This window comes from Equus quagga, chromosome 4 (genome assembly GCF_021613505.1).
Source record: "Equus quagga isolate Etosha38 chromosome 4, UCLA_HA_Equagga_1.0, whole genome shotgun sequence".
NCBI classification, from domain to species: Eukaryota; Metazoa; Chordata; class Mammalia; order Perissodactyla; family Equidae; genus Equus; species Equus quagga.
In genome coordinates, this window is record NC_060270.1 from 106,944,247 (window position 1) to 106,961,514 (window position 17,268).

Below are 17,268 nucleotides of genomic sequence, written 5' to 3' on the forward strand. Positions count from 1 at the left end.
AGTGCATATCCACCCAGGTGCATTCCTAATTCAGATTCATTTAGCATTGAACATTAAAGTTCTTCATCCTGCAGATTCTACTTTTCTCAGTTCCAAATCCATTAATAAATCAGAAGCCCATCCCTTCTAGCAAGTGAGATTTGGAATGTTAGATGAACGCTCCGTGTAAAGTATGTATTGTATTTGGAGTCACGTGCTGTAGCGATTGGAGGCGTATTTGGGCCCATAAAGTCCAGCTCTGCCACCTCCACCTCAGCACACTGTACACTTTGCCATTTCTTCTGAAGAGAACACAGGTCTGCTGGCCATGTGTTTCCAGTTAAAGATAAAAAAGATGGTGATTTTTAATGTAAAATGTGATATACTCTTGCCCTCTGGTGCCTTCTTTGCCCAGTTGTAATAAGTTTTTGAAAAAATTGCTTCTTTGGTTAATTAAAAAAAATTTCTCCGGTGCTAATTCTACCAGAGTTTTGGCTATAGGTGATCCCAGACTTCCACCTCTCTTGATGCTATTTGCTATGCATTTCTTGCTGATTTGTCCCTACTACTTAATGTTTAAGGGGCAGCAGTCATTTTTTGAATTCTCAAACATTTAGCCACTTATTTTGGGGGCTAAATCTACATCTCCATTATTGCTCTTCAAATTGCATCCCTGTTTATAAGAAAAGTTTAGACCTGTCAATAGCCACTTGGCAATGGCAGAGAAGAAATGCCTAGGGAGAGTAGGGAAGCTAAGAATGAGTCCCTTGCTTACAATTAATATATTTTTATTTTTCAGTATCACATTATTAAAGTTAATTATTAATTCCTTGTTTTTTTTCTTGAGGAAGATTAGCCCTGAGCTAACATCTGTGCCAGTCCTTCTCTATTTTGTATATGGGTCACCACCACAGCATGATTTGACAAGTGGTGTACGTCTACACCACGGATCTGAACCTGAGAACCTGGGCCACCAAAGTGGAGTGTGCTGGACTTAACCACTAGCCACCAGGCCAGCCCCTATTCCTATTTTTTTTTTTTAAGGACAGGTAAGATGGAGCTATTATGTTTGTTCTGGAAGGAGAAGAAATCCTATATGGTTCTTAGACCAGAGTACTGTACTCCAGTCTCATGCTCTGCCTCCATCATACTGGTTAAAACCATACTGTTCCTCCTCCTGGTGATTCTTTTTCTGTAATGACCTGTGATTTCTGCTCCAAGTCCCTCCAGATTGCTTAGGGCTCCATCTGCCTAGCCCTTGCCTGGTTCCTTCTTACTGGGAGGCTATCTTATCCGTAAGAGTCATAGTGACTATGTTGGCGAACTGTGGTCTTGCTTTACGCTGGAGAGATAATGCCACTTAAGTTTGTGGGAATCAAACCCTATCACCATGTTTCCCATGCCCTAAAATCCTCTTTTATGCCCCTAGTAATTATAGAGAAAATTTTAGATACAGACATCATAAAGCAGGGCAAAATTTCCTCATACTTTTAGATTCTTGAAATTGTAAATGTCAGATGATGTCAAACCTAAAGATAGAGTAATTCCTCTGTAAATATCTATTCTCAATTCTACCCCCTTCCTTTCTGGTCCAGAGTTTAAGTCACAGAATATTTTGTGGCTGAGGTCATATTATTTAAAATAGTATTATGCATCTGTAGGGTATTTAATATGTACTAGGTCTAACTTATCCAGTTATAAACTGGATAAAGTCACATACAGCTCTAAGAATTTCCATATTTTTTTTCTCCAAACCACAAATGTGATCTTATTAGTATATTAACATTAGACAAGAGCTTTAGTGTTACTTTCAGTTTGGTTTATTTGTTAGAGTGTTGCCAGCTACTATTCAAATAAACCCTAAAATTTAACAGTTCATCCTCTAGAAGTTTATTTCTTGCTCATGTTACATCCCAAACCACGTGTCCAGTGGGCAGCCTTGCATGAGGCAATTCAAAGATCCTGGTTCCTTCTATTTTATTGTGCTGCAATTCATGTATGGCTATGGATGTTTTCTCTTGAAGCTGGAGAAGGAAAGAGTCCATAATATCCACCTGCTTCTTATCCTTTTTAGCCAAAATGTGACACAAATTGCTTCTGCTTACATTCTTTGGGAAGAATACAGTCCCAGGAGAAAAGGAGGCTTGAAAATGTAGTTCCTGCTGTGGCAGCCCCTTTCCAGAAACCAGTTTATCCTATGAAAGGGGAACACTAACTCTTAGAGGACCAATAGCCACTGGCCCAAAACAGTGATCTTATTAATCTGAGAGATGGTTTTAATAATTCTTCTAGGAAAACATGAACAAACACTCATCTTGGAAAATACTTCATAACCCTGCAGAAGTGCGATTTGGAGCTTCAAGCACTTGGACTCTTCAGCTTCTGTTGCCAACCAAAGAACAAAAAGATGATGGGAAGATCTATTTTACTTGAAAATCTACTTTTTTAAAAAAACTTAGACTTCTAATGATGCTGGCAGTGTGAAGCAGTCCAGTGAAACCTCCCACAAACAATGATTATAAAAATTGAAAAATATATTTTAAAAAATTCAACTGTTGGAAATAGCAAGACATTAAAAAAAACCAAGCAGAAACTACAGGAGGTGTTGGCTTTGAAAGAGAACTGTGATAAATAAGAATTACAACTATGTGGCTTTTGTTTTTTTGTCTGAGAATACCACCCCTCCCTACACACTTCTTAGCTCCAGTAGCAAAAATGCATAGCTTTATCAGCTTAAAGTAACAGTGGATAAAGTTCAAAGTTGTCAGAATATCTGGAAATTTGGGCGGAAAATCCTGGAACCAACAGAGCCACATAAGGGCAACCTCCCAGATCTTAATATAATATAAACTACACATGCACAGGGAAGTTGTGCCAGTTACCCATTTATTGCCTCTCAGCTCCAGATTCACCATTTATTGCCTGCCCTACCAAAATGCAAGTGGGCCCTATGAATACATTTTTCCTTTTTCAGCTGACAGTAAGCATTAATAGTAGAGGGCACTGGATAGACTTTGACGGGTGGAGCAGTTGTGCTTCCTGGTTCTGGTGTGCTGCTGAGTAGCCTCTTGCAGCTTATGCAGCTTCTCAAGCTCCCTCCAGCTCCTGCAATGTGAGTGGCTTCTCTGGGGCCCAGCTCCTGCAGTGCACTGCACCAGCAGCCAGCAGTCACCTTAATTAGGATCTCTCTCAGACAGGTTTATAACAGAGTGCTTGCAACAAAATAGCTTCCCTTGAACAGCTTTCACTGCCTTTCTAGAGCATGGATTTCTGGCACATTCTGCTGACCCAGTGCCATTGTTACTTTCTCTACCGTCCTGTGAGACAGAGCTATGCCCCTCTGGCAAGATCTGGCTCTCAGCCCTGGGACCTCTTCCTTGGACTTAGACTGTGTAGGCTATGCCTTCTAGCCAGAGTTTGCTTTCTCTTGCACAAAACCTTGGAACATTTTTACCTACTATCTCTAGGAAGGTGAGATAGAGGTTGGAAAAATTCACACAGAGCTGCTGCTGAGCAGCTTGTAAGTCTATTTCCAGGAGATCTTTGGAAAGTCAGACGGCTAAGAGATTTTTGAAAAGAAGACATGTAGGTCAAATCACAGACTCTTAGTTAGAACTGAAAGATTTTAGAGTAAGCCGTCCAAGAGAGGCTGGGTGCTGAATTAATAATTTTCCTCTTTTATTTTTTTTATTATGTTTCATGGAAAGCATCTAAAATGAAATTTTGGAATTTAATTCCTTGTGAAATGAATTGGAAGAAATGTGTATTCTTTATGTTTCAACTAATAAGGTTCTGATGATACTTGATTAGTTGTTCAATCTGATTAGGTTCAACTTCCTTTAGTAAAATCCGTTAAAATGCGCTCACCTCATCTCAGACACAGTGAGGTGGTGTCACTGGAGTTCAGCTGGTGTTGGGGGTAGGGATGGAAGTGAGAGTGAGGTACAGGCAGGTATTCTTAAATCCATTTCTCCTTAACAGATGAGAGTCCTAATTCTGCAGCATTTGAGTCTGCAGAGACCCTGAGGAAAATTTGCCTGTGCAGCAGAGAAACTCAGGAGCAAGAAACCTGCTTGTCCACTGTTAAGTGTCTTGGGGGTGTTTTCAGGAAGTAGAATAAAACCCTTTATATATGATTTTACCCAAATGTGTCTTTCTTCTTTTTATTTTCTCTATATCCACAGTGTGTAAAAAACCTTGGGATAGGAAGTTGGCCAGTCTGAATGGAAGTTATCTTTCTTTCATATAGCTATTAACGTCACCTAATGAAACATTATACTTAAAGAAAATAATATTTGAGGATCTTATATAGTTTTAGTATAACAGTATAACTAAAACTTTATTTTTATTTAGCTTTAAAAGTTCTAATTCTTTTATTGACTTAGCAATTATCTGTACCTTTCTAAAAAATAGTGTTGTAGATTCTATGAGGTTTTGTAAAGATAAGGTAAATTCTATTTTGGAAGGGAAAGAATGGGTATAGGGGGATTGAACAAATAAGTAAATGTAAGGTGGAGGGTGATAGCCAAGTTTCTCACTCTTGGAAAGGGAAAGCACAGGCTAGAATGAGCCCTGTGAACTGGATTAGAGGCAGAGACAGTATGAACTCATGTTTGACTTAATATCGATGGACAGATACAGGAATAATTACAGATCTGTGTGTACATATTTCCTAACTCTGTCTGTTCAGAGGACCTAGAAGCAGTGACAGCACAGTGGTAGTGAGCACACCAGGTTCCCAGATTGTGGTTTTCTCTGACATAGGGAATCAGGACTCCTTGGAGAAATGACTGATTCTAGGCAAGGAGTCGAGAAAATCTAAAATAAAGCTAGAGCATCTTGAAGAAAAAAAAAAAAAAGAAGTGCACAAAAAGGGGGGGGGGGGGGGGATGGGGCAGCTCAGAGGGACCCAGAAACCAACTTGAAGAGTTCCCAATGGCCAAAGCTGGCAAAACTTCAGCAACAAAATAAATAAGATTATAATCCAAAGTATAAAATAAATACCCATGAGTACATCCTGACGTGAATAAATAAGTGGAGGTGAAGAGACTAACCTTATAGAAGAATTTCAAAGAATTTACATAGATACTTCCCCTCTAGGACATAGAGGTTGATCCTGTCCTCTCCTCCCCTCCCCAAGTGTTGGCTGCACTTAGTGACCTGCTTCCAGAGAGTGAAATAAGAAAAAGAGGAAAAGTAACTCTACTTTGGAGAAGCATGACAAACTCCACCTTGGCCAGATGAGCAAGCTTCATATCATCAGTGACAAATCATGTTGATGGCATGTACATTTGATGTGATATGATGAGAGTGACATTTCAATTCTGTGGTCTTCCTTCCAAAAAACAGTAATCCCAGACTAACTAGGAGAAAAGCATCAAACAAACTCAGCTGAGGAACATTCTACAAAATACCTGACCCCTACACTGTCAAGGACTTATAAAACAAGGAATGTCTGAAAAATGGTGACACATCAGATGACACTAAGGAGACATGATGCCTAAGCTTAATCTGACCTGATGGATGGGATCCTGGACAGAAAAACGACATTAGTGAAAAGACTATTGAAATCTGAATAAAGGATAGAGTTTAGTTAATAATAATGTACCAATGTTGGTTTCTTAGTTGTGACAAATGTAGTATGGCAATGTAGAGTCTTAGCAATGGAGGAAAGTGGATGAGAGATATATGGGAACGAACTCTACAGTAATGCACTGCATAATGATGTTTCAGTCAGTGATGGACCACATATATAATGGTGGTCCCGTGAGATTATAATGGAGCTGAAAAATTCCTATCGCCTAGTGATGTCATAGCCATCTTAATGTCGTAGTGCAACACATTACTTAGGTATTTGTGGTGATGCCAGTGTAAACAAACCTGTTGCACTATCAGTTATGTTAAAATATGGCACATACAAATATATACAGTACATAGTACTTGATAATGATAATGAATAACTGTGTTACTGGTTTATATATGTACTTTACTATACTTTTTATCATTATTTTAGAGTGTAATCTTTCTACTTATAAAAAAATTTACTGTAAAATAATATACCAGGTTACCCCGGCAGCAGCCTTATACATCTCGTGTTTACCATGCCTCTCTGTTTTTTTTTTAAACATTTTATTTTTCCTTCTTCTCCCCAAAGCTCCCCAGTACATAGTTGTATATATTTTAGTTGTGAGTCCTAGTTGTGGTATGTGGGACACCGCCTCAGCATGGCCTGATGACTGGTGCTAGGTCCGTGCCCAGGATTTGAACCAGTGAAACCCTAGGCTGCCAAAGCAGAGCACGCGAACTTAACCACTCAGCCACAGGGCCGGCCCCTACCATGTCTCTTGTTTGCACCATTTTCTGTTGTACTTGATTTAATCTCATGTTGTTTTGTTCCTCATGACCCCTACACATACAAAATCCACTACTGATGTTGTCAATAAGAGGCCACATTGAGTGTTTGACCTGGAAACAAAATTAAAAGTCATTAAGGACTACAAAGTTGGAAAATCAGTGATAGTTTTTGCTCACCAGTCAGACATGTCCCATTCCACCGTAGCTATGATCCTGAAGAATAAGAACAAATTGACAGAAGCTCTTAAAGGATCTGCTTCATTTAAGACAGAGAGACTAACAAAAATTCAAGAAGGGCCTATATCAGACATGGAGAAACTTCTAATGACCTGGATTGAAGACCAGACACAGAAGCATAACCCTCTCAGCACAAAGATGGTCACAGCCAATGCAAAAAGTTTGTTCATGATGTTAAAAGAAAAGGCTGGACCTGACTACAATGTTGAATTTAATGCTAGCTCTGGGTGCTTTGAACAATTCAGGAATCATTATTTATTACATAATGTGAAAGTGAGTGGCGAGTCTGTGAGTGCTGATATGAAGGCAGCTGAAGAATTTTTGAAAATGCTAGATAATCTGATCGTGGATAAAATTACTTGCCAGACCAAATATTCAGTATGGATGAAACCTCCCTATTCTGGAAACATGCCTAAAAGGACTTTCATCCATAAGGAGGCCAAGTCAATGCCAGGTTTCAAGGCTTTTAAGGACAGGATAATAGTCTTGCTTGAGGGCAATGTTGCAGGCTACAAATTGAAACCCTTTGTGGTCTGGGGAGGTGAGAACTCCCGGGCCTTCAAGCATATCGGTAAGCAAACACTGCCTGTGTACTACAGGAGCAATAAGTCGTGGAAGACCCATCTCCTTTTCCAAGATGCCCTCCTCAATTGCTAAGCGAATGAAATGGAGAATAATGTAACTTTCAAGATTTTGCTTATTGTTGATAATGCTCCTAGACATCCTCCTTTATTGGTGATCTTCATCCCAATATCAGAGTGATGTTTCTCCCTCCAAACACCAACTCTTTGATCCAACCCATGGGTCAAGGAGTTATAGCAGCTTTTAAGGTCTATCACCTGAGGAGGATCTTTGTTCAGGCTATTGCTGCAACTGAGGAAGACACTAATGCAATTCTGAGAGGGTTAAAACATCTGCAAATGCATCAAGAACCTTGTTTGGCTTGAGGTTATGTCACCAAGGAGTGTATGAATGCCATCAGGAAGAAGACACTCAAGAGACTCGTTCATGATGTCAGAGGATTTGCCAAGGATGAGAAGGTTGCAAAAATAAACATGGCTGTGGTTGAGATGGCAAACAACTTTAACCTGGGTGTGGATGAGGATGACACTGAGGAGCTTCTGGAGTGGTTCCTGAGACATTAACTAATGAGCAGTTGGTGGAATTGGAACAGGAATGGACAGCTGAGAAGAGGCAAGAGAAAAGGAAACTGTAGAAGAAAAGAAGAACCCCCAAGAAAATTCACAGTGAAAGGTTTAGCATAAGATTTGCAGATCTCAACAAGCTCCTTAAAAAGTTTGACAACATGGACCCCAACACCAAAAGGTTTTCATTATCAGAGAGGAGTGTTCATGGTGTGTTATTTGCTTACCAGCAAATCTGTGATGAAAGAAAAGAAGCAAACCAAGCAAACCACCATGGACATATTTCTGAAAAGCGCAACACTTCCTCAAGAAGAGCCTCAGGCAGGTCTTTCAGGGGTATTCCAGAAGAAGGCATTGTTGTCATAGGAAATGACAGCTCCATGTGTGTTATTACCCCTGAAGGTCATCCAGTAGGACAAGATGAGCAGGTAGAGGACAGTGATATTGATGATCCTGACCCTGTGTAAGTCTAGGCTAATGTCTGGGTTTCTGTCTTAGTTTTTTTAAAAAAAGTTTAAAAGTTAAAACAAAGTTTTTTGAAAATACAGAAAGCCTATAGAATAAAGATATAGAGAAAGAAAATATTTTTGTACAGCTGTACAATGTGTGTTTTAAGCTAAACATTATTACAAAAGAGTCAAAAAGTTAAAAAAATTAAAAAGCTTATAAAGTAAAAAGCTACTGTAAACTAAGATTATTATTGAATAAAGAAAAAAATCTTAAACGTATTTAGTGTATCCTAAGTGTACAGTGTTTATAGAGTCTACAGCAGTGCACAGTGATGCCCTGGGCCATCACATTCACTCACCACTCACCCACTGGCTCACCCAGAGCAATTCCAGTCCTGCAAGCTCCATTCATGGTAATGCCCTATACAGTTTACCATTTTTTATCTTATTTATACTGTACTTTTACTGTACCTTTTCTATGTTTAGATATGTTTAAATACACAAATACCGTTGTGTTACAGTTTCCTGCAGTATTCAGTACAGTAACATGCTGTACAGGTCTGTGGCCTACGAGCAATAGGCTATACCCCATAGTCTAGGCGTGCAGTAGGCTGTACCATCTAGGTTTGTGTAGGTACTCTGTGATGTTCACATGATGAAATTGCCTAACAATACATTTCTCAGAACATATTTTTGCTGTATACATGACTGTACTATTATTACAACTTTTCTATATATCTAAAACTGCTGTAGCCGCTGGCCCAGTGGCGTAGTGATTAAGTTTACCTGCTCCGCTTCGGCAGCCTGGGGTTCACAGGTTCAGATCCTGGGTGTGGATACAAAGGATACAGTAATTCATTATAAAGTAATATTTTAGAATTTCAAGGACATACAACCCCGCAAAAATGTATTTATATATATCTTTGTATATTTATTTATCTGTATCTGTGTAAACCAAACAATGCTTTTATACCCCAAGATAAGTTGCACTATTACATCTGCTATTAAAGAAACTGGATTATTTCCCAACTTCTTAATATCTTCATTTATTGTGCACTTTTTATATCCCACATAACTGCCCTGATTTAGCTAAGATATCTTCCTAGAAGAGCGCTTGAACAATTTTTTGATGTAAGTTTTGTCTGGAAAAGGACTCTTAAAATAAGTTTAATAAGATTTATTATGTTTCCTCTGAAATTTCTTGATAAGAATACTTTAGACTGAGAAGAATTTAAAACAGAGTATTCTAAGCCTTCTGAAGGTGGTTGATCCAACTTAAGACCAATTAGACTCATATTTCAAAAAGATATAGGAAGAACTTTTCTGAGGTCAAAGTCACAGGGAGTTTTTTGTAAGAGCCTCAATTTCTGCCATTACAGGATTTGGGAGGCAGACTGCTTAACACACAGGTTTCAGAATCAAAGCTGGGATTGAATCCATCTTCTTCATGTACCATCTATGTCATCTTTGGACAAATAGGCTTTTTTATTCTCTGATTTTTCATATAAAATAGAGAAATAATAGTAATTACCATACCAGGCTAGTGAGTGAGTTAAGTGAAATAATTTATCTATCAGCACAGTGCTTAGCACATAGTAAACAATTCAAAATGTAAAGCTTACAATTATTAAATGTCTCTGATTCCTTTTCTCCAAACTACAGCTCTTGGCCTATTCTTGTAGTTCTATTCTTGTGTATGTTAGTGAGTGGTGTTACACACCAGTAGCACTATCACACCAGTCATTTATTGTCTAAGCGGGAACTGGTGGGGGCTGTAAACTCTCAAGAACTTCTTTATGGCTGATGGCAAAGCTATATCAGTACCGTAAGCCTGTTCGCTGAAGAGAGTCCACCAGTGCTGACCTTTAGAAGCAAACACAGAAAGAAACCAGGAGAGAGGTGCTCAGAAATTCACCAGGGGATGCGGACAGAGAACCAACAGTGTCCTTTTAGTCTTGCAAATATGTTATCTTCCCTCTTGTCATAGGAAGTGTCCTGGAACACCTTCCATCATCCACCTCTTGGATTCTAATTCAAATGTCACTGTCTTAGGAAAACTGCCTAATTTTTAGTTTGTGATGATACACATTTATTGGTATATCTATTTGCCTAATATTTTCGCTTTCCCCGTATTATCCATTGCATGACAATGCCTACTTTTGCTTATTGTTTTAACCCTGGACCTTGGAGTATAGTAGAGCCCTCAATATATATTTGTCAAAGAAAGGAAAAGTGAGAGCAGAAGACAAAATGGGGGCCTGAGTGCTTAAAAAGCAGACCCTGTGAGGCTTTTAACTTCAATGTGAACTTCAGCATTCTTCCTTGTGATTTGGAGAATTCAATGCTGAACCAGTATGAGTCCATTATTACATGCATTTGTAAAGAGAAATTTGACTCCACATATGGTCAGACTGGCTTGTTTTTTCTCACGAGCACAAATGTGTTTGGGAAATTAAGATAAGTCATCCCACCAAAGATATTCCATGTTTTCCAAAATTAGTTAGATCCCCTCTAAACCAATGCATTTTCAGCTCAATAGCTCAAGCATGCATTCAGCAAGTCTTTATTGAATGCTGGTTTTGTGCTGAGCAGTGGAAATTACTGGGGATACAACGATATGATGAAGATATATATCAATTTTTATGATATCTAGTCAATTGGAAGTGATAGATATTAAATAAGTGAAGATACATATATTTGCTTCAGAATAGTTGGTAAATGATTTGAAGGTAAAGTACGGCCATAAATGATGATAATGCATTAATAAAATAATGTTAACATACAGTTTATATATCATATACAAAACATACAGCTAGAATGATCATATATAATTTTTGGGTTTACTGTACAGGTAAGAATAGTTGGAATTTCCATTCTCTGATGCATTTAGCTGACATATGGCTTTGAAGAAACCAAAATACCTTTAACTACTTTAATATGAAATTTCCTTCATTCTCATTTGAAGTAGTTATCATCATTGTGATTACATCATCATCTGTATTGATTTCAGATGTCATTTGAAGGCTAAACCTATTTTCCCAAGTAAATTCCTAATGCTCATGTTTGTAAACAACTTATGTTCTTTTTCAAGTAAAGAAGAATAGCAGAATAACTTTGTCTGTTGTGAGAGAAGTAAATAAAATTCCAAAGTGAAAACCGCTCAAAGAGTATAATAAAATTGCATAATGAAGCCAAGTATGTAAGACATTATACAAATCAAACAATGAATATTTAATGAATAAATACTACTGGCAAAATACTGTTTAAGTAAGTAATTAAGTAGGTTAAAAGAGCTTGTGTCAGATATGATTCCTGACTGTAGGCTACATTCAAACAGTTAAAGAGATGACATAATTGCATCATCAAAAAAATATGATAACTATCATTTATCGAGCATTTATTGTTTGTAAGGACTATACATGCATTTCCCTCATTAAATTCAAATAAACTGTCTGAGTTATCATCTAGATTTTTATCTCCCTATGGAGACTAGATCCTGAAATGTGGTGCAGAGAACCTGACCAATAGGAACCAATATGAAGAAGGTGGCATTTTATGAAGAAAGGATAATGGAAAATATTTCTATATCATTTTAGAAAATTGAACACTACACAATAAACAATATACAAATACACAATAAACAAAATTCTAGATCATTAAATAGCTCAAGGATGTAAACATGTTAATTGTTTTGAGAAACTAAGAAAAAAATTGTGATACTATGGAAAACAGGCTACTTTTTAAAAATAATGCAAACCAAGAGGCCATGTATAATCATCAGTAAATTTGACTATGAATTCTTTTTCTTCTGAATGGCAAAATACCTTGAATACAAAATTAAACTATAAATGACAGAGAATTCCCTTTTGAGTAGAATTTGTGGGTGACAGGAAACCAGTGTTTCTGCTGTAATGACTAGAAAAATGGGATAAACTATAACAGTAATATTTAAAAATATATAGGATAGCTGTGAAAACAAAAAGAACTTGAACTAACATTTTAGAGAGAAAAGAGCTTTCCTCAGGTGAGGTGACAACAGCCAGGTCTTTTCTTTCTTGGGCATTTTCCAATTCTGAGTACAAGCTGCAGATTACCTTGGCTTTTGCTTAGGGGCTGTGCTGAGGGCAAGATAAACCAGCAGAGATTTTGAAGATCATTCTAGTTGGTATGATGGATGAGAATCTGCAGAGGCCCTATACACATGGCTGGGTTTACCCACAAAGTATGGTATGAGAGATTTTGAATCTGCATGTAGCAAGAACCTAAAGGAGTATGCTCAAAACCTCTGACGTGCAGGACTGAACGTTCCACTGTATTTTAGGGCTGAGGCAACAGAGATTTGCTAGGCTCTGAATTAAAAGATTGTGTGGGTCATGGCAAAGGAATAAGGAAGAACCAGAAGTAAACTAAATCTCCCCAAAATGAGCCCTCGCTCCCCACCCCGCTCAATCCCTAAGTGAATAGATGGAATTAGTAGTTCACCCTGTCTGTCTGTCAGAGCCAAGAGGAAACCCTCCTTGGAGGAAAATAATATCATCTACAATCGCTGTAGTTTTTGGGTTTTTTTCATACACAATATTTAATGCAAACTAGAAATCATGAGCCATGAAAATTGGCAGAAAAGTGTGTTTAAAAATCCTGAGAAGAAAGAGACAATAGAGTGAGAGCCACAGCTGGTTTATATATTGAACTTAGCAGGGCAAAGACTAAAATTATATTATAGATATGTTAACAAAAATAGATTAAAATATGAACAAAACATTGAGATGTTTAACTAGAAAATTCAAATCTATACAAAAAATGGCATTCTGGAACTAAAGATATAATATCTGAATTAGATGATTCAACACAGCAGAAGGCAGGGTTAATTATCTGAAGACTAGGTCAATAGAAAATATGCAAACTGAAGGAAAATAAAGAAAAAAAAAGATTGGAAATAAAACCAGTACAGAGCATAAAAGAAATGCGGGAGATGCTTAAATGGGAACGAGAAGCATTCTGTAATGTTATACTTTTTTTTTTGGAAGGCCTGAGTCCCTGGACTCTGATATTCAAAAGAATTTCTTAGACTTTTTTTCTCCTCTTAACTAAACTAAGAAGGCTGGAGAGGTATGGAGTTTTCTGTTTTAAGGTAAGGCTCTGGTAAAGCAGTTTTCCTTAAAGCAGTTCTCTTAGACTGATAATGCTCTGGGCCTGTTTCAAAATGGTTACTTTCTCCTCTCCCTGTCTGAAGTGGGAGTAAAGTTTTCTCCAACCTTCACCATAAGAACCTGGAGTTTCTTGAAGGTGAAACCCGTGACAGTGTGGGGACTCCATCTAAGACTAGGCCCCCAGGAATCTTTCATTCCCCAGCCAGTCCACACTCAGCCTCCAGGAATTAGTCAATTACCATTTAAGTGTTCTGATATAAGAAAAAATTGATATACTGAGATGTATGAGGGATGCCATTCTGGTTTAAACTTGAAATTTTATTTGAACCAGAAGACCTGACTTGCAGCTTGTCAAACGTACATTGTAAATCTGCTTTAATCCTTATCCTAAGGTAAAAAATGTTCTCTTCGAAGATAAGAATTAATACCTCCCTTTTGACACCAGACAGGTCTCCTTTCCCATGGCACCAAGATCATCTTGAAGTGCGGTGTATGTGCTAATCTGTAACCAAAATATCTCCGTAACCCTTGAAAGAATGTACCCTGTCATGCTGGATGTATGTCTCTTTGTTTGGAAATGGTACATGACTGTGGAACATCATTCCTCTCTGGAGCTCTTTCTTCTGTTGTGAATGCTGCAGCTCCTGGGCTGTAGTCCTCAGTTTTGGCTCAAATAAAGCTTTCTTCCTTCTTTACTCTAGAGTGAGTATTGATCATTTTCATCGACAGTTCCTGCAAGTTACTGGCTCCAGTTGGTAACCTGATCTCAGCTGTGTGTCTTTATACTCACCTGTCTCTCCAGTTTTCAAGGTGGCAGTCTGCCCTGTGACCTCAGTTCTCTGAGGGATCTAAGAATTGTTGACTTTCAACTTGTTCAGTGATGACTTCAAGCTCTTTACAGGTCACAAGTGAAACCGTAAGTCCTGATCACACTTTTCATTAGTTTTTTGCTTTGTGGCCTCCCTGACAACACTCACACTGTATATTCAAAATATAAATGTCTGTGATGAAGCCTGTTTGTACAAATTCTTGAGATTCTTTTTTCACTCTAAGTCCAAGATGAGATAGAGAAGATTTTTTTCAGTCTCCCTTTCTTGGCCGTAACATATTTTCTAGTCCTTTGTTCCTTAAGTGTGTTGTCTTTTACAATCCCTATTTTCTTCAGAGTTCTCAATTCCAATGTCTTATGTTCTAGCCCAAAGCCTTATCTTTATCCTCTAGAAGTTACTGAGATCAGCAGAAGCCCTTAGTCAGCCACGGCTTCTGAACCAATTTACCACTCTGCCTTCCCAATCCTGCTTCACTCTTGATCCCTTACATAGTTGCAAGTTCAGGTGCAAATTCAAAGGTTATTTGTTTCATTATTTTTAATCCAAAGCATCCATATATATATTTTTTACAAGTTTCATTTTATTTGTTGAATTGTTTTGGATATCTAGTCTAAAATCTCATTCCTTTCTGGTTCACAATTGTATTCTGGAAAGTTCAGATCAAAATAAGTGACCCTTGGATCACTGAGATGTTGTGGCAATCATCCATTAATGGAAGCAGGTTATTCACCCTTTATGTGCCGGGCATACAGAATCTAACAATGAGCAAAACATCATTAGATAAACTCCATTTCCTCTGAGATGTTTCTGTCTCAGGAAAGTGTTGGGGAAGAAAACATTTTTCTTCTTCCCTTATAGGTTCTTTGGCTGGTCCAATTATTAAACTGACATCAAACAGATTAACAGGGGGAAAACAGATTAAACATTGTACATACAGGAGCCCAATAAAAAAATGAGACTCAAAGAAGTGACCAAAGCAGGAAGCTCTTATAACTTTAGACAAAGAGATAATAAATTTCTGAAGAACTGACAAGACAAAGAGTTTTGGGCTTGGGGTAGTAAATTAGTGAAGAAGTATCAAGGTTTGTTTATACAGCCTTCTCGGCCCTAAATTCCCTATCTCTGGCGATAAAGATGCCTTCTAATGCCTTCTACCCTCCTGGTACAGAGAGGGTACCTTTCACATGGGAAATTTATTTCCTGCTTTCAGAGGGACAACAGAGAGTCAGGCCTTCTTGCAGTGGCTCTTTCTCAGGTAACAAATTCAAAGTAATCAGTATGTGAAAATGGCATATCTTTGGGTGGCATATTCTGCTCCCCTTCAAAAGAAAGAGACTAGTTAAAAGCATGTCCAGAAAAGCAAAGTGGTAGAGGTACATTTACAGAGTGATAAGAAAGCGTAGTGAAGAGGGAATGTCTAAATCTACCTTACTGGGGTGAACGTTGTGGGGGATGGCCAAGGGAAAACTGAATAGAGAAGGCGAGAATTAAGAGGAAACTTCAAGAGTAACTAGAAATGGTCTGGATCTAAAAGGACATGTGGGCTTTTCCAATAATCAGAAACCATATACGCAGGTAGCAAGGGGAAGTCAATCAATTTCAGTGTGACTGGCATGCTGTGTTGGCGGGAGATGAAGGTAGAGGAGACATTTATGAATCAGACCGCCTGATGGTTTTTATGTTAAAATGAGGCTGGCTTGTATTTTGAAGATGAAATAGGGAATGTTGAAGTATTTTTAGCCAAGGAACAGGGGCATGGTGAGAAATGTGCTTTAGAAAAACCATGCTAATAGAGCAGCGATTCTCAAAACTCAGCATGTGTCAGAATATCCTGGAGAGCTTGTTGAAACCATATCTCTAGGCGCAAAATCCTTAGAGTTTCTGTTTCTAAGTCTGGGGTGGGGACTAAGAATTTGCATTTCTAACGAGTTCCCAGGTGATAGTGACACAGCTGGTCTGAGGATCACAGTTTAAAAATCACTGATGTAGAGGATGAGTGGCCTAAATAAAGAGCAGGCACAATATCAAGACCAATTAGTTAATGTGAAAGCAATAAAATCCATCAACCAGGCACCAACTACATGAGACAAAAGCAGCAGTAACAAAATTATTGACTCAATTTAGTTATATTTTAGTAAAGATACAAAATGAATACATCGTGCTGTGGCGTATATTCCTAATTGATCTGTGTCCCTCTTTTCTTCTCTCTTCCTCTCCTTTTCTTTTTCTTTCCCTTCATCCATTCTCCTCCTCATTCTCTAACTAGTTTATCATCCTTAAAGTGAAGTACCTGGATAGAGGTCCAGGAAGAAGTAAAATTAAAATATTTAAAAAAAAAAAGGAAGAAACAAGAGCAGTAGGGTTACTAACTAATTACTATACTTCCATTTTAATGATTTTGTATTTTATGGTACAGTTGTTTTTACATTTTTGTGGGCCATCATAATTTTAGGTGCTAAGGCCTTCTGACATCTTAAGCTGGCTTTGTGTAAACGATCTGAGGAAACACACACACAAAAAAAGAACTTGAAAGGAGATAAAACATGCCGAATCATGGAACGTGAACATGAAAAGGTCAAAAATGAAAGCTGAAACACCAAAAGAGTTTTTAAGTGCAGTAATTTCTCATTAGTGTAGTGAGTACGAATGAGGCTGAGGGTAAGGCATTTGTGCTGCAGATTCTTTTCTTTTCTCCCGGTGAGTGGGGGTAGCTTTGCTCCTGTAGTTAGGTTTTGACTTGTTTAAAAGGCCTTGGAGAGGCAAATATACAAACGGAGAACTTCTTCCAGTGGCTAGAACCACTTGTTTTACTGGTACCCAAGTGAGGATTGCACGCACTTTTATTTTAAGTTAAAGTGGACGGCAAAATTAAAGAAAAAGAACTCTCCTGTTCCCCAATCTGACACCCAGGTCAGTAGGATTATAGGTTTCTGTTAATAGGGTTTTTTTGGTATTATCACTCTAAAAAGCTGATTTGATCCAGAATGTTAGTAAGTCTTTTTGATACAAAATATTATTTACTGGAATTTATTCTGGGAGTAAGAATGGAAAGTGTGCATTCCTTTTCATTAATGGATTCACTTGCTTGTCACTTAGTGGTCTGCTTTTAAACTGGTGAGTGTGG